The sequence below is a fragment of the Mustela putorius genome, unplaced genomic scaffold (genome assembly GCF_011764305.1).
Source record: "Mustela putorius furo isolate JIRA1106 unplaced genomic scaffold, ASM1176430v1.1 tig00003972_pilon_pilon_pilon, whole genome shotgun sequence".
Lineage (NCBI taxonomy): Eukaryota > Metazoa > Chordata > Mammalia > Carnivora > Mustelidae > Mustela > Mustela putorius.
In genome coordinates, this window is record NW_025422115.1 from 16,524,765 (window position 1) to 16,544,312 (window position 19,548).

The 19,548-nt window shown below is 36.0% G+C and overlaps 1 protein-coding gene across 5 annotated transcripts in view; it reads right to left on the reverse strand.

The window, feature by feature from the left end:
* The window catches only part of PEAK1 (pseudopodium enriched atypical kinase 1), a 309,411-nt gene that overhangs the window by 185,428 nt on the left and 104,435 nt on the right, over positions 1–19,548 (reverse strand). The window contains exon 1 of one of the 5 annotated variants that reach the window (XM_004758479.3): positions 15,784–16,340. The exons of the other annotated variants lie outside the window; for them this stretch is intronic. The gene's annotated coding sequence lies outside the window, so the exon portion shown is untranslated. Of the gene's footprint in view, positions 1–15,783; positions 16,341–19,548 lie in introns of those variants that run through there. 5 annotated transcript variants of the gene reach the window in all.

A 19,548-nucleotide genomic window follows, 5' to 3' on the forward strand; every position in this document is an offset into this window, starting at 1 on the left:
GAGAACATGTTAAACAGCCCAAAAAGGCGCAAAAATATGAAAAATTTGGCACTAAGGAAATGGAGAAAAGGACATTAATTTACAGTATGAGAGTTAAAATAAGAAAGCAAATGTCACCTTGTTCAAACTCAGCTGAGAATGTGCAAATCAGGCAACTCATTTTTAAATTTTTTTTATTTCTTTATTTTTTTAAAGATTTTATTTATTTATTTGACAGAAATCACATTAGGCAGAGAGGCAGGCAGAGAGAGAGGGGGAGGCAGGCTCCCTGCCGAGCAGAGAGCCCAATGCAGGGCTCAATCCCAGGACCCTGGGATCATGACCTGAGCTGAAGGTAGAGGCTTTAACCCACTGAGCCACCCAGGCACCCAAGATAACTCATTTTTTAAAAATTAATCCTTACATCCAATGTGGGGCTTGAACTCACAACCCCAAGATCAAGAGTCACATGCTATACCTACTGAATCAGCCAGGTACCCCGGGCAACTCATTTTTTCACCACTCTGAGTACATCTACAAATGATCGTGGAAGCACCAAAATTATTGATTTGGGGGTTGCAAATAAATTGTAGCAAGTAAGGGAATTTGCAGAAATGAAAGCAATGAAGAATGAGGATCAACTATGTGTATATATATCCTGTGTATATGTGTGTATTTGAATGTATGTTTGTGTGTGTATATGCATATGACACATCTGAGAGGAAAGATAAGTTGTGGGACTCTAGTATGAGACTCTCCTGAGGTCCATTTCTGTATTTCCACTTGGCAAACTGGATACCTCTACCTGAATGTACTATGCGCACTTCAAACTTAACACACCAGCTCATTTCTGTACTTACCCTGAACCTGTCTTCTGCTACATCACTACTCAAGTCACTATGACTCTGACTCCTTCCTCCACATCTTACCCAGGCACATCTTACCCATAATGATTCAACCTCTGAAATATCTCTTAAAGTTTCTCTCTCCCCCTGACCAAGCCCACTGCAGTCATCATTAAATGCCTTTCTATCATTTGGACCACTAGCACAGTTTTACCATCTTCTTTCTCCATTCTCTACTCCAAAATCACAGGCTATATTACTGTCACTGTTAGTTTTCCAAGACCTAATTATACTTTCACTTCCTGATACCTACGTGATGAGCTCCAAATTTCTTGGTTAATGGTATATAATGCTTCATTATGATGACAACAAATCGTCCTTCTTTATTTATCTACTGTCACTCACCTCTGCTAAACTCTATAGCCACAGTAATCTATTTCCCATTCTTTGAATATATCCTGCCCTTTAAAGACCCTTTATACATATCAGAAATTCCACTAGCAATGCTCTTTCTTCCATTATTTATTTGCCCTCAAAGCCTCTTATGTCACCTGCTTTATATGGACTTTTCTGATGGGCCTTTACCTCTACTTCAGGCCATGTTAGTCACTATATTCCCTATACTTCCATAATATTTTCATATACTCCTATTCTAAAATTCCTTGAGTTCTAATTATTAAGGATGTACAAGAATGTACAAGGTTGGCCAAATACTGATTGCTCCTGCAGCTGGGTAATGCAGATTCAACTACAGTCTATTTTAGTGAGTATGCTCAATTTCCATTAAAACAAAGTTTTGAAAAGTCAAGAACAAAGACAAAGAGAAAATATTTGACTATAAGTAATTGAAAATTGGACTTAGGTGTAACTTAAACAAATATGGCATTAACTTTTTTTCTCCACATAAGAAGTCCAGAGTTCCTAGTCTAGGGTCATCACAGAGGCTCAAGAAGGTCATCAAAGACCAAGTCCCTCTCTTTTTGCTGCATTAAGTGTGCTGATTTGTTGCTTCAAAGCCACTTGCAGTAGATAGAGGCATTATCTCTACATTCAAGGCAGAAAGAAGGATAGCGCAAGTCACTATCAAAAGCGTTTCTTCAGTGCTCTCAGCAAATTTAGTTTGTAATACATTGTCCATAAGCTCTTAACAGTGCCCTGATGGCCTGATCCCCCTGCTTTGAATGCAGAGACTATTTTTGTACTTTAGCAAGCAATCTAGTACAAAGCATATAGAGGTACTCTGTATCTAATGAATATACGAATCTAATAAAGGAAAATTATAGTATGCATAATAATATAAGAACTCTGCTAAATTTCTTTCTAAAAATAATAAAAAGTGCTCTGAAAATTGCCAATGCTGTGCAAATAAAGAACTACTAGTATTACAGTAGTTTGACATGTATTATCATGAGATGTTTTACTGTTTTCTCTGTAGGCAACCAGGTAGATGATTAACAAAAAGTCAAGAGACCTGAATTTTTGTCCAAGCAAAACAATCTTGATGAAACTCAACTGACTTAAAGATAATGTTATTAAAGATTATCCCCCAGGTTTGTTCTGAGGATAAGGGAAATGTAAACAATATGAAAGCACAGTGAAATGTATAAAGCAGTATATACACATGCATTATAAATGAAATGGTTCTATTAAGTCTTGGGAGGAAACTTACAGTTCCTATGTAGTATACATAAAGATATATACCACACGCCACCATCAATAATATGAATTAAACATGGATGCTGAATGTGGTTAGATGAGTTCCTTGATTTGGCCCTGATTCGTTCTGGCTATGGGGAAGTAAACTAACCAGACCTTATATTTATACATCACCAGAGAAAAAATGCTTTATAAAATAAAATAAGCATCTTGATGAAACTATGTAATATCCACAAACTGAAAAGTAGGATACGATAAACAAACTGGTTAATACAGAATAGTTGACATCAAATCCCAATTCATCAATTAATAATTACGACCAATAAATGAATAGTACAAAAGTAGGCCAAGGTCCTAAAGCACTTCTAAGTTAAATCAAGTGAGAAATAAAAGTAGAAGCCTGAATATTAATTTTCCTCTGACTTTAATAAACTTGATTGAACTTATAAAGACTACTCTTCAGGGTGACCTTATGGCTCATACGTACAGGCAACACTGGGGGTCAGAAATATTTCTGATTAATGATAACTTCAGTGGCCTGTTTTCTAAATTTTTATTAAGTTGTATATTTCCTAACCTATAAGAATGTTATATAATAAGCATTATGTATATGTAACAAAAAACTAACCAATACTAAAGAAGAGAAAAATGACAGTTCTAAAGCAAGAGAATCTCCACAGAATATTATATTAAGAATTCATGCATCTTCACCTTTATTGGATTTGGAGACAATAGCTGCTTTGAAGAAAAACATGGTCTTCTGTCAAGTATGTTTAATTAATTCTCACTTCCCAAAATTCAAATACTTTAACCTTATTATTAAAGATTTACCATTTCCTAATTCATTTAAGCAGAAACTATTCTCCATGTAGGTTACCACGGAATTATTAATACTGAAAACTGACTTATCTTAATACAAAAAACAGCATCAAGACTGTAGTTCAGTAAATTCCAGGAGAGTACTGTATAAAGCATCAGTAGGTCATAAGCAAAACTGAAAAAATTTCAACAGGGGATCAGACTTTTCTTACAATTATTTCTACAGGAGGAATATCCATTTCATAAGAAACCAAAATGTTAGAATAGTAAGAATGAGGGTGCCTGGGTGGCTCAGTGGGTTAAACCTTGAGCTCCACATCTGCCTCTCTGTGCTCAGTGGGGAGCCTGCTTCCCCCCAACCCTCTCTGCCTACTTGTGATCTCTGTCAAATACATAAATAAAATCTCTTTAAAAAAAAAAAGAATAGTAAGAATGAGCTTATGCTTTATAGCTGTATCCACCAACTTTCAAATACATCAATTTTTGTTTTTAAATGGGGAGAAACAATGTTTCCCTTCATGTTTTATCTGCATATATTGTTTTATCAGCTAAAACTTCAACAGTGAATATTCTTCCTACAAAGAATTTGGCATATCTGCAATAAACAATAAATTATTTGTTAATTTATATAAAAATAAAAGTTGTAAGTGATATAATTACAATGAGGAGCCATTTTATTTTATTTTATTTTAAAGATTTTTATTTATTTATTTGAAAGAGAGACAGTGAGAGAGAGCATGAGAGGCGGGAAGGTCAGAGGGAGAAGCAGATTCCCCATGGAGCTGGGAGCCTGATGCGGGACTCGATCCTGGGACTCCGGGACCGTGACCTGAGCCGAAGGCGGTTGCTTAACCAACTGAGCCACCCAGGCGCCCCGAGGAGCCATTTTAAATATTTAACTTTTCAGATGGAGGAAAAAGTATATTAACTTAAAGATTTATTGCTTTTTAAAACATTCATGATTTTGTCTCATTAAAAACTAGAGAGGATATTATATATTAATAAATGATTCAATACAGCAGAAGATACAATAGTTCTGCACATTTACACATCTACTGACAGACCACCAAAACATATAAAGCAAAAACTGACAAAATTGAGGGCAGGAGGCAACTCGGTGACTCAGGTCATGATCTCAAGGTCCTGGGATCCAGCCCAGGGAATGGCTCCCTGCTCAGTGGGGTGTCTACTTCTCCCTCTCCCTCGCCCACTGCCCCTCCCCCCTGCTCATGTGCTCTCTCTCTCAAATAAATAAATAAAAATCTTAAAAAAAAAATAAACAAGCTAAAGGGAGAAATAAAGAGTTGTACAATTATAGTTAGAGGCTTCAACATCCCACTCACAATAATGGATAAAGCAACCAGATAGAAGATAAGAAATAAAGGACTAAACATCATAAACCAACTAGACCCAAAAGAGATATACAGAACCCTCTACCCAACACAGAGTATATATTCTTCACAGATGCATGTAAGACATTTTCCAGGACAGACCATATGTTCAGCCACAAATTAAGCCTCAACAGATTTAGAAAGATAAATATCACACAAAATATCCTTTCCAGCCACAACAGGATAAAGTTAGAAACCAAGAACAGAAGTAAAACTGGAAAATTCACAAATTTGTGGAAATTACACTACACACTCTTCAGCAACCAATGGATTAAAAAAAGAACTCACAAGAGACATTAGGAAATACTTAGACATGAATGAAAATGAAAATACAACATGCCAAGACTGACGGAGGCAGGGAAAGCAGTGCTAAGGGGAAAATACATAGCTATAAATGCTTGCATTAAAAAAAAAAAAAAAAAAGAAAAAGAAAAAGCTCAAATCAGCAACCTAAGCTTACAACTTAAGCAACTAGAAAAAGAACTAAACCCAAGATAGCAGAAGGAAGGAAACAATAAAGATTAGAGCAGAGATAAAGGAAATACAGAACAGAAAAACCATAGAGGAAAATCAAATGAAACCAGAAGTTTCTTGAAAAGATTGTTCCTTGAGAAGATCAACAAAATGACAAATCTTTAGCTTAAATGGACTAAGAAAAAAAGAGAAAAGTCTCAAATTATTAAAATCATTCACTAAAATTAAAGTGGAGTCCTTACTACCAATTCTAAAGAAATAAAAAGGATTATAAAAGAGTTTGGGGCACCTGCGTGGCTCAGTCAGTTGAGTGTTGGACTCTTGGTTTCAGCCCAGGTTGTGATTTCAGGGTCTTGAAATACAGCCCCACAATGGGCTCTGTGCTTAGGGCAGAGACTGCCTGTCCCTCTCCCTCCTCTTTTGCCCCTCCCCCCAGTCTAAACATGCATCTTGCACTCTCTCTGTCTCAAATAAATCAATAAAAATTTTTTTAAAAAGGGTTCTGTGAACAGCTATACATTAACAAACAGGATAACCTAGAGGAAATGGACAAATTCCTAGAAACACAAAACCTATGAAGAATAAATCATGAAAACATAGATCTGAATAGACCTATAGCTAGTAAGGAGATTAAATCAGCAATCAAAAATCTCCAAACAAAGGACCTGATGGTTTCGCTAGTGAACTCTGCCAAACATTTAAAGAACTAAAGCAGTCCTCCTCAAACTTTCCTAAAACACTGAAGAGGAGAAAACATTTCTTAATTCATTCTATGAGGTCAGCATCACCCTGATGTCAAAGTCAGACAAAGACACTACAAAAGAGACAAAAAACCCAGAAATAAACCCTCACATATATTTCACATATATGCAAATCAAAAGTATAATGAGATACTACTTCGCATCCAATAGAATGGCTAGTACGAGAGAAAGAGGAAAGGGAAGGGAAGGGCAGGGCAGAAAGACAATAACAAGTTCTGGTGACGCTGTAGAGAAATTGGAACACTTGTACACTACTAGTACTAATTTAAAACGATAACTGTTGCTACAGAAAACACAATGGTGATTCCTCAAAAATTAAAAATAGTTACCATATTACCTAGCAATTTACTTCTGAGTCTATACCCAAAAGAAGTGAAGGCAAGCAGCACTACTAAACCAATGTTAACATACAAAAGCCACTCAAGTGTCCACTGACAGATGAATGAATACAATGGAATACTATTCAGCTTCAAAAAGGAAAGAAATTTTGCCATATGCTGCCAACACAGACAAACCTTGAAGACATTAGCCTTCATTAGTTCATTAGGGAAATGAACTAGTCACACAAAGACAATAATGATCCCATATAAGGTACTTTAAGCAGTACTTAAAGTAGTCAGAATCATAGAGACAGAAAGTAGAATGGTGGATGCCACAGGGCTAGGGGCAAAGGAGAATGGGGAGTATTAGAAGGTCGAGGCTATATAAAGTATCCTCCAGAATTAAAAGACATTTTGAGACCAAAAAACAAAGTAGACAATGCCATACATTTTACAAAGTTTTACTCAGGTTAACAAATTGAGGGGGAGGATCAAGCGAATGATGATCCAGACCTACACAGTTATTTCCCAAAAAGTCTGGCCCTTAGCTACAGGTTTTATAGAGCAAGGGGACACAGGGCGCATTGTAGGGAGCTCATAAGGTTCACGTGCATTTCAGAGGCTCTGCATTCACCTAATTGACACATCTCATGATGTTATTTGTGCAACAAGAAGAGGAAAGACTATGTCATTTGAACAAATTTACAGAGAGTCAAAGCCAAAGCAATCCTCCCCACATTCCAACCCTGGTGGGCATTTCTAAGGCATATATCCTAATCTCCAAGGGGCCTGGGACATGTAGCCCCCAAGAGAGGTCACAGAGAGGACATAAACAAGACGAAGGGCCAATGATGGAGTCAGTATTGTCATCAATCCTATAAGGAGTTACTGTTGAGTAAGCACAGAGCAGTTTTACAAGATGAAAAGAGTTACAGAGATGGATGGTGCTGATGGCTCCACACTATGAATGTATATAATGTCAACTCTACACATAAAATGGTTAAGATGGTAAAATTTATGCTTAATCCATTTTACCACAATAAAAAGAATGAGAAAACACTGAGGCATAATGGATGGAATAAATGGGCCACCATGGAGTAAGAGAAGAATCTACATGTCATGATTAAGGGGGAAACATTATAAAGAAGGAAGGGGGGAAGGAAATAAGAAAGGAAGGAAGGTAGATAGGGAGAGAGAGCAAAAGGGAGGGAGGGATTCACACACATACACATATATATACACACAGAAGCACACTTTGAACTTTGGCCCAAAGCACCAGGTACTATAGCATAGTGAATGCCCCCTGGGGATATCAATTACTGTCATATTCTGATATCAAATATATAATTTCCAACTTGGTCTAAAGTGACCAAAATTGGACTAAATCAGGAGTAATCAATTGAAAACAAAAACAAAAACAAAAAACCCCCGCAGATCTGAAAGATTCAGACAATGTTTCACTGTCACTCCCTGTTAGGGTATCAAACTGAATTTGGAAGAGTTCAGTATGAGTTCCATTTGCTGAAGTTAGGTCTCAGGATACACACATAGCATGGTTGCTCCTGGAGCCGCTGACTTGATAGATGCTATGGGCAAGTACTAGTGCCATTTGCTGGGAAAAAACACATATACCACAGTAGTTACTTAAAATCAACATTTTCACAGCTTCAAATGGTAATAGAAGTAAAATATTCTAATTTCAAACTCACTCCAAGCTGCCAATTTAAAAATGTATGTTCTTAAAAACTTCTACAAGCCTTAGAGTTAAGTAATGTGTTACTAACACCTGTGACTGCCTCTTCCCTGAAGCCTGTGTCACTTCAGCTGACATAACAACTCGTCCTCCTTGGAGGAATTCAGTCCCCTTGTCACACAGTCCTGGTCAAGCAGGTGAAAATACTTGTCATGGGCGATTTTACCATAATAAGATGTCTCTAAGCTCTCTAGAATCCGTAGACAGATTCTACTTGGCAGCCACCTCCCTCTTTTGCTACTCCTGGTGCGGACTGTGTGCTCCCTTGGTGGGGACCTGGTACCCCTTTTGTGAAGCAGCAGCTGGGGAGACTCCGGTGCCCACCGTGGCCAACAAAAAGCCCAAGGAAGGAGTCAAGACTGAGAACAATGATCCTATTTATTTGAAGGTGGTGGGGCAGGATGGTCCTGTGATGCCATGTAAGACCAAGTGGATATACCACTTAGTCAACTAACGAAAGCCCAGTGTGAAGACAGGGTTTGCCAATGGGGCAGATCAGTCTGCCAACTGATGGGCAGCCAATCAATGAAACAGACACACCTGTGCAGCTGGAAGTGGAGGATGAATACAACTGATGTGTTCCAGCAGCAGACAGGAAGTGTTTATTAAAAAGGGAATCTACTGCTTGACCCCAGAACTCTGTTCCTCCAGGCCAAGAAGGCACTCTCAGTGAGAAAGTCACAATTTGATTCCACCACATCTTGACTACTACAGTTTAGTTTTCTCTATTCTTTCGTTTTCCCCATTCCTTTATCATAAAGTAACTGTGTATGTGCACAAGCATATTGTATTTTTTTGAATATTTTGTTTATTTATTTGAGAGAAAGAGAGAGCAAGAGCTGGGAAAAAGGGGTAGAGGGAGAGAGACAAGCAGACTTCCTGGTGAGCAGGGTACCCAGTGTGGAGCTTGATCCTAGGACCCCAGGATCATGACCTGAACTGAAGGCAGACGCTTCACCGACTAAGCTACCCAGGTGCCCCTTATATAGCGTTTTTTAAAACTAAATGGCCAGCGGTATGTTTTGGTCAACATCAGATGGAGATGGGATGGGGAAAATACTGGTTCTGGGAAAATACCCTCATTCTCCATTGGTGGCATGCTCATTCAATTCTCATTTTTATATTCCAGTAAGTTATTTTTGCTCTCACTGTTTAACAAAAAAAGAAAAACATAAAAATCCTTGCATTCCTATTCTACTGGAGAATTTTAATGTTTTTCATTTATCATGGTAAAACCAAGAACGATTTTATAACTTTTTTGTATACAGCTATTACCTATAAGGCAATTTGTCTTTCAACGGGGATAAATTACTCGAAAAGAAATGAATCCTAGATAGTTTTCCCTTCAAGTCAACTTAAAATGTCTTGAAACTTAAACTCCTTGTTTAAAAACATAAATAAATTTGGGGGTGTGTGCAGGCTCAGTCGGTTAGGCTTCTAGCTCTTGACTGTGGCTCAGACACTGATCTCAGGGTCATGAGACTGCGAAAAGCCTGCTTGAGATTCTCTCCCACCCCCTCCCTCTACCACTCCCCGTGCTCACACTCTCTCTCAAAAAATTTTTAAATTTGAATTTTTTAAAATAAAAAAAAAGTCTGCAGACAGGTGAAAACTGATGATAGGCTGAAAAAACAAAAAAAAGAAATGGACGAGGTTTTTACCTCAAAAGTCCCAGTGGGGCACCTGGGTGGCTCAGTGGGTTAAGCCGTTGCCTTCGGCTCAGGTCATGATCTCAGGGTCCTGGGATCGAGTCCCACATCGGGCTCTCTACTCAGCAGGGAGCCTGCTTCCTCCTCTCTCTCTCTCTCTGCCAGCCTTCTGCCTACTTGTGATCTCTCTCTGTCAAATATATAAATAAAATCTTAAAAAAAAATAAAAATAAAATTTTTTTAAAAAGTCCCAGTGATACTGCTTTTCAAACTACAAAATTCATTGGACTCTAAGGATCCATGCTTTGCAAATTATAATGGATAAATATTTGTGGATATCACTATAACCAATAGCATTAACAAAATAAATATACCCCAAACTTCAATTACAGACAACTTCAGAAATAATGTGGGCTTGGTTTCAGACCACCACTGCAATAAATATCAAAATAAAGTGAGTCAAGTGACTCGGTTTCCCAGTGCATAGAAAAGTTATATTTACTCTATACTAGTCTATTAAGTGTGCAATAGTATTATGTCCAAAACCAAAAAATACTTTATTGCTAGAAAAGGCTAACCATCATCTGAGGCATCAACAAGTTGTAATCACCAATCGCAGGTCACCATTAAGAAATATAATGAAGAAAAAGTTTGAAATATTTCAAGAATAAACAGAATGGGACACAGAGACATGAAGTGAGCAAATGCTGTTGGAAAAATGGTGTCAAGAGACCTGCCTCATTGATGCAAGGTTAGCATAAACCTTCAATTTGTAAACAAACAAAGAAAAAAGTAGTTTTCTGCAAAGTGCAATAAAGCAAAGCACAATGTAACAAGGTGTGCCTGTCCTCCTGGCCCTTATTTTTCTGTGATAGGTTTCAGATCATTAATATCTGTAAGGAAAACAAATGGACTGAATTGACATTATTGAAGAAAAAATGGTCCTTCAATTCAAATATTTTAAAACCCCATAGTTGCTGATTTATTAACATTTCAACTATTAAAAGTTACCCCTTTTTCTCACCTATACCTTTAAATAAAAACAAAATTCATGACAGATTATATAGACTTCCTCAGAGATTTTGCACAACTTTTGCTTACCAATATCCTCATCACAAACTGGGGCATTTGCAGAATATTTAAGTAGGTCATCTAGCTGAAAATAGTAAAGAATCCTAGCAGAAAATTTAGCAGATTACTTGCTGTCTCTTTTCCATTTAATGACTGACCTTTTAGGTAAAGAAGTCTTTCCAATGGAAAACAAAAACTTCTCTGGCATGTTTTCCTTCACATTGCACAATGTCCTACTTTACTATCTTTCAGATCCTCTAGGAAATTAGTACATGCCGTGACTGTCATTTCCTATAACCAAGATATTTGTGCACCTGGATGAGCCAAAAGCAGAGACTGCAGATCTTAGAAGCTCAGATGTACCAATCTTCTTATAATACTAGCTTTCAGTGGAATTGGGGAAGATAGCTTGAATAAAAAGAAAATTGGTTGCAAAGGAGGAATTCTGCTATAAATAGGCAGAATTTTCTATTTTTCTGGCAGCCACGGAATCTAATAATATTTTTTTTTTAAATCTATGAGCTGAGAAGGATTTCTCCTATGAAGTATACTAGGCAATCACTCTCAGTTTGCCCCCAGCCACAGGGAGCACAATGGATTTAGTAATAGAGTTTTTCAAATGGTAATAGATTTCAGAAGTCCCCAAAAGTGGGCAATGATCACTACTACTATGCAGTGTATCCTACATTGTTTAAACTGCAGCAAAGAAAACGAAATTGATTTTGCTATTTAATGATAGGTTTCCTCCTCACTTCATGATTTCAATTCAAGATTAACACAGTACCTTTCATTTACATCACATCCCAAATTCTCTATTGAGAACAGATATTGAATAATATAGGCAAGACATTTCCTTTCTTGCTCAATGAGAAATTAATGCCAATATTTTCCAATCTTTTAAGATTATTCAACATTCATTTCACAGCAAATATTTATTGAAACTAATGTATTTCAGGTACTTCAATCAATTCTTCCATCATCCAAAGAACAGAAGCACTGTAACTTAAAATTTTTCAAGTACTCTTCATCACATGATTTTCAAAGAGGTAGTTGTTTTTATCGTTATGTTTTAGGTTTCCAACTTCTAGATGAAGAAAACTCAGCCATTTTAAAAGAGTTTAACAACTATACCATAATTGTCAGAGATTCTAACTACCTTCAGTTTTAAACTAGTCTGATGCAGACCAAAGATATGTTGTTGGTTTAGAAGTGATCACATATGTAACTAGCAACATAGGAGAGAACAGTCATTTTCATCATTTCTTAAAAATAAAAAAAACACCGTTATTTCAGGTCAGTCACAACGATAAATCTCTCTTTTGACCATATTTATTCTTAAGGAAGAAAAGTCCTACAGCTTCTGTTCTTTGGTATCTTTAATTCCAACTTTGAGAAGACCCAGTAACTGCCCTTATCACATTTCTTCCTTAAACACTGATTGCTGGGTGGAATATAATGAGTTAAATGGTCCTTTAAACTTATCCTTTTTTAAAACTCTTAATTCAAAAAGCATATGGAGACTATATGCCTTAAGATGTCAAGGACCTCAGTTTAGGATAGCAGAATGGTAGAGCTGTAGTCTATAAATTCTATCGTAAAATTCCTCTCTTTTCCTCGTCATTGACAGTTTCTCCTCAATGTTCTTTCAGCATCTCTAAAATATTGTGCCTCCTACCTATGTGCTTCTCTGGTGTTAGAAGGCCCACAGGGAGCTAAACTTCAACCATTCCCAGCAGCACCTAGGGAGGACAAGACTGTACAAAGTGGTAATAGTCGGCACTTCTATTCCCTTCCTTCCCTACCAAGCCCCTGCCAGCAGGACCCAGAAGGGAACTAAACATCCACCCCCACCCCTGCAAAGAGGCAAGTCAAGGAAAAACATTAAATACCAAAATTCATTCAATATGAAGTTTCCAAGAGTACTTATAACTGTGTTTACTAACCTGTGTATATATACACACATATCTATGAACATTTCTATATATAATCATCCATATCCATATTAAGCTAAACATGCACTCATACTAATTAATGTCTCCAAATCTAATCCATTAGCACATATATCATACTAGCTTCTTCTCCCTGTTTACTTATAACTCCATTACAATAGTAGAAACATGTACAGTAGTTTTGAAATTGTTACCCTGAACCCCATGAACCCCCTGTATGAGAGTACAGTGTTTACATATATATTCCTTTTCCCTTTTAGTCTTACAGATTGCACTGATTTCCAAAGTTACTTAGATCAGCACCTTATTCCTCCATCCCTTTCACTGACATTGATTCATATATCTGCAATACATTTACATTCTTTTGTCACATTTTACACCCCATACTGGGATCCCTGATCATCTAAATGAAGTTTTAAAAATTTGTATACATTAAAAAAAAATTTGTATACATTAATATTCACTCTTTCTGCTATAAGGTTCCACAGGTTTTAACAAATACTTACTGTCCTATATTCACCATTACAGTATTGTACAAAATACATTCACTACCCTAAAAAAGCCCCTGTGCTTCACCTCATCAACCCTCTCCCCAGCTAATTGCTCCCCTTGGCTCTTGGCAACTACTAATCCTTTCACTAACCCTTATTTTTGCCTTTTCCAGAATGTCATATAATGGGACTTGTACAGAATGTAGCATTTTCAGACAGAATTCTTTAGCTCAACAGTATGCATTAAAGATTCATCTATGTCTTTACAGTTTGATAGCTCTTTTCATCACCAAATAATATTCCATTTATGGGTGTACTAAAGTTTATTCATTCACCTACTGAAGGATATCTTGGTTGTTTTTGGTTTGGGGGCAGATTATGAACAAAGTTACTATAAACATTTGTGTGCAGGTTTGGTAAATATGAGTTTTCAAATTAGTTGCGTAAATACTTAGGAGTGCATTTGCTGGTTCGTATGGTAAAACTACACTTAGTTTTGTAAGAAACATCAAACTGTTTTCCAAGGTAGTTATAGCATTTTGCATTCTCACCAGCAAAGAATGAAAAATAATGTTGCTCCACATCCTTGTCAGAATTTGTTTTTGTTTTAAATTTTACCCATTCTAACAGGTATGTAATGGTATCTTCTTATTATTTTAATTTGAAATTCCCTCATGATCTATGATGTTGAATATCTTTTATATACTTATTTGCCACCTATACATCTTCTTTGATGAAATGTCTCTTCAAAGCTTTTGTTCATTTTTTCAATTGAGTTGACTTCATTGAGATTTAAGAGTTCTCTACCTATTTTGGATACAAATCCTTTATCAGATGTGTTTTGCACGTATTTTCTCCCCGTCTGTGGCTTGTCTTTTCAGTCTCTTAACAGTGTCTTGCATCACGCAGAAGTTTTCAATTTTAACTAAGCCCAACTTATCCATTTCTTTTCTTCCCTGGATCACATTACTAATGTATTTTGTTTTATTTATTTATTTTTACTTTTTATTTTTAAAGAGGGGGAGGGGCCAAGGGAGAAGAGGAGAGACAATGTTAAGCGGGCTCCACACCCAGCATGAAGCCTCATGTGGGGCTCAATCTCACAGTCCTAAAATCATCACCTGAGCCAAAATCAACAGTTGGACACTTAACTGACTAAGCCACCTAGGCATTCTCTTACTAATGTATTTTAAAACTCATTGCCAAACCCACAAGTCATATCAATTTTCTCCTATGTCTTCTTCAATAAGTATTATAGTTTTTCATGTTAATATCTGGTATATGACTATTTTGTGTTACCTATTGCTTAAATCATAAGGTCTGTGCCTAGGTTCACTTATTACATATGTTCCAGCACTAGTTATTGAAAAGACTATCTATCCTTTGTCCATTGAATTGCTTTTGCTCTCTTGTCAAATATCGCTGACTAGATTTGTGTGGATTTATTTTGGACTCTCTATTCTATCCTGTTAATTCTTTTGAATTCTTTTTGAATTTGAATCCTGTCTATTCTTTTGCCAATAATACTGTCTTTTACTGTAGCCTTATACTGAGTCTTGAAATCAGGTAGTGTGAGTACTCCAACTTTGTTCATTTTCTTTGTTCATTTTCAATATTGTGTTGGCCTTCTTAGGACTTTTGTTTTCCATATAAACTTAAGAATTAGTAAGATGATACCTATAAAATAGTTTACTGGGATTTTGACTGGGACTGGGTTGAGTCTATAGATTAAAATGGAAAAATGGAAACAACGGATATCTTAACAATATTAAGTATTCTAATCCACAAACAGATTATCTCCCCATTTATATAGATCTTTGATTTTTTTAAATCAGTGTTTTATAGTTTTCCACTGTGTGTGTATGGATATATATATATATATATATATATATATATATATACTGTATATATTCTGTATATATTTTCTCAGATCTATACCTTAGCATTTCATTTTGGAGAGTGCTTTTTAAATGGGATTTCCTGAAACTAAAAAGTTTGAGAAAACTGTTCACACAAATCACCTAACTTACTTGGGACTTGGTACTTATTTGTACATGCATATAGTACTTCCTGCACTTATCACTATACAGGGTTATTATAATGATGAAATGACAATATATGGAAAAATTACATGCAAATTAGAAATCACTAAACAAGTATAAGGCAGGGGGAGATTTATAAAGATAGGAAAAAACCAAAATCTGTACTCAATTGTATATTTAATGTAGACCCCTAAATGACAAATGTGTAGCTATTTAATGTAGGGTCTTCTGGAAATTAATCTGATTGATAGGGTATAATTCAATGGAAAATGGGTAAAACTTAGAATAGTGCAATAGATGAGTGTTTTGTAAGAATTTTACAAAAAAGGGACTTAGAAATAATTTAATATCTTCATTTTATATATGTTGTAGGTTGTTCTCACTAGGATATATTAGTATATATGGCAAATTATAATGGCAGTTATCATGTACATTCTCGTTTAGCCATTTTCTCTTTTTGAGTATTTGAAGAAAAGTGATGGAAGAGTAACTAGTCAGAGTTTAAAGGAGTAAGTGATGTAATCAGTAAGACCTCAAATTCTAAACCCTCAATTGGACTTAACTACAGAAATTCTGAGGATACCTTTTATCCTTTGATCTTGTATCATTTTTACATTGTCCTTCAGAAACAATTTGGCTTTTGCACACACTATCTCCCGGGTAAAGCAACTAGAAGAAGGCTGGCAGCAGGCTCCAAATATTTTCTTATGCCATTCAGAATTGAAGTGCCTTTCTAGATCCAGAAAAAGAACAGTTATGGTCATTTAAAATCCCTGGAAATGGCTGTGTGATAGAATATGGCATTTACATTTGGAACTGCTTAATCATTCTTTTATAGACTAGCTGAAGGTTATTTTGTCTCTCTGGCATTTTCTTATGTCTAAGCTGCCTTCCTCTGTCATCCAGGGCTCAGTTTCAAGGTTGAAATACATTATGATAATCACAGTCAACCCAAAGGCATCCCTATTCCAAACTCTCCATAACTTCATGTTTTCCCCATCAATTTCACTTCAGTTAAAAGGACAGTTAAAAGAAGAATGTATGAATAAATCTGAGCTTACAAATTTTATTGCCACTATTACCTCACATACTCAGGCTTTTTATTAAATTTGCCATCTTCACATTATAGTAAACATTAAAAAGATGGCATGTACATAAACATCTTCAGAAATTAAGTGACTCCACTTTAAAAAGCTGAACTTTCTGAAGTAAAGTTTCTCCATTTTTTACCTAAATTATCATCTATAATCCATCTTGGATACTTCTATTACTTCACATTTCTTTAATCACTTCTCTCCCAAAGCCAATGAAGAAAAACAATGCAGAGAAATACAAATTATTTTTTATTATTAAAGTATTACCAACCTCATGCATTCTTCAACTAGAGTTTTAGCTTTAGGACAAAACCATGGCTATAACCCAAGCCAATTCCCAGGTCTGAGGCTTATAAGTATCTGATAACAAGCACTTTACAGTTTATCTAGGTCTTGGCTTCTTTGCGAGCAAAACAAGGGAAGTGGACATGATGATCAGCAACTTTTCTTAAACAAACATCAACTGTTTGAACTTTTTAACTCCTACTGCTTACATTTTCACATAGAATGTAGGACCTTTTTGAAAACATTACTGGAATAAAAGATCTACAGAATAACAGTAGCTCACAGAGGAAATAACAGTATAAGCAAGTGATAGATATAAACATTAAGGTTAGTAAAATGTTAAAATCCTAACAAAAGCCTTCTCTTAGATTCTGTAAAGACCAGCATAAATTTTTTTTTCTTGACTCCAATAACAATTTTTCTGTAAAACCTTTCCTGCTTCAGAAGTTCTTATGCTAACTACCTCTTCTAGGTTCTCACGGCATAGGATTTCCTTCCTATCAAAGAATTTCCGTCCGACTATGAACTCCCTCCTTATTTGTCCACCTAAGCTGGATCATACAGACATCATTCAGATTGAATTTTAGCTTTTATGTGCATTTCCCTATCTAAACAGAAGGAGGACAATTTGGAAGGGGTCTGGCCAACAATCGCAAAATATTGGGAAAAAAACCTTGTTCTGCTTGAGTTCTCTTCAAAATTCTGTGTATACAAGGTTGGAATATTTATCAGTTTTTAAACTCTGGGTTTATAGACAAGGTCTTCATATTTGGTTACAGCTCTCATAATACTTAATATTAGGAATATACTAGGAGTGCCTGGGTGGCTTAGTTGTTAAGCCTCTGCCTTCAGCTCAGGTCATGATCTCAGGGTCTTGGGATCGAGCCCCGCATCAGGCTCTCTGCTCAGTGGGGAACCTGCTTCCCCCTCTATCTCTGCCTGGTGCTCTGCCTACTTGTGATCTCTCTCTCTGTCAAATAAATAAATAAAATCTTAAAAAAAGGAATTTACTAGCTGCTTAATAAATGCTGAATATGGAAAAAATAAAAGGTTAAAGATTTAAGAATTAAGATAGCATTAACTTTTCAGGTATACTAGTAGGTATTCAGCAGAATTAATATAAAAATTATTATTTAAATGTAAGGTTTCTGATAAGCAGTTTGAAGTAATGGAGAAGTAAAAGTGTAACCTGATACAACTGTATGACAAACTCACTGAGTTTCTGTGTATCATTCTAAAACTAGAACCAATTGAGTTTACAGGGCTATATGAATAAAGATAATGTATGTAAAGCAACTATCACTCCATGCCCCACAGGAGGTGCTCAATAAATACATGGCAATATTATGTAACTCATTCCTCAATGTAACTTCAGCCTTAATAGTGATAATGCCTTTCCTTCTTTGCTTCATTTCAACATATCCCTCATTTGTTACTTAAGACCCTACTATTAACACCTCAGTTAAAAATTTCAAGTATGTAGGCTTTTTCCAACTATTAGCTTCATTACAAAATTCTAGTAGGAAGACAGTCTTCCATACTCTAACTATAGAAAAAATCACTTTTGAGATTACATTGTTTTCTGGAGTCCTAGAACAGTAATAATATTTATGACACTGAGCACTGAAGTTTACGAAGCAGTAAATAGCTTTTGAGGCTGATTAAGCACCTCTGTTTCACTTCACATACTCCCGAACCACAGGCATTACCCCTTAATTAAATGCTTGTTATGTTACACAGGGAACTTTTTTGTTTCCTACACCTTTCAACAAATATTAGAATGAGAAAGGAGGAAAAAAAGCTAAATTATTGGAGAAGATGCTATTAACACTAAACTTCTGTTCAAAGCTGGGTCAACAAGATGACATCATGTACAAGTTTTACTATTTAAAAAAAACAAAACAAAAAACACAATATCAAGAGGCACCTGGCTGGCTCAGTGGGTAGAGTATGAGACTCTTAATCTCAGGGTTGTAAGACTGAGCCCCATGTTGGGTGTAGAGATTACTTAAAAATAAAATCTTTTTTTTAAGGATTCTACTTATTTACTTGACAGAGAGACAACGCGAGAGGGAACAAAAACAGGGTGAATGGGAGGAGGAGAAGCAGGCTTCCTGCAGAGGAGAAGCAGGCTTCCTGCAAAGCAGGGAGAGCAAAGCAGGGCTCCATCCTAGGACACTGGATCATGACCTGAGCCAAAGGCAGCTGGTAAACCGACTGAGCCACCCAGGCATCCCCTAACAATAAAATCTTAAAAAAAAAAAAAAAAAATCAAAACGAACCTCCCCACACTAGAAAAAGCTGTCATTTGGAAAGATATCAATTACATTTGAAATGCTGGAGTTCAGGAGTACAGGTAAAACCACAAATATCAGGTAATAGACAATGCTTCTTTTCAATTTTATTTGGAAATAATTATAAAGTCATTTTACAATTTTCATATGATATTAATAGTTCAGCACTGGAGTGGCAAAAGAACAGAAAGGTACAAGTTTCTGTATCATTATCAAAGATGAATATGTCTTCTATCATTTATGTGGGTTTTATCCCAGAGTAAGATAAAAGAAAAGTTAAAAGAAAACCTTAGAAATCCCTGACAAATTATCTCAGGGCTTTGCAGTTCATAGGAAGTTCAACTGTCATCATTACTTTTAACCCCTAGTTCAGGCAGCCAGTGGTAAATCCATACTTTTGCACAGACAGGAGGAAAGACAATGTAAGGCTGCATGTTATAATTCACAGTAGAATGTGTGTTTTTCAGCAAGGGAAAAAAACACCTTTATAGATCCAGAAAAACAGCAGTCTACATATCCTAGTGGGAAAATGCCAACTAGATACACTGCATTTATGAAATTGAGCAGCTGATCACAGATTGAAAATGATAATGATATGCAAATGTAATGGTATAATAAAGCAAAGAAAGTGGTCATTCATCAGATAAATCATCCCCTATACCAGTTTCTATCACC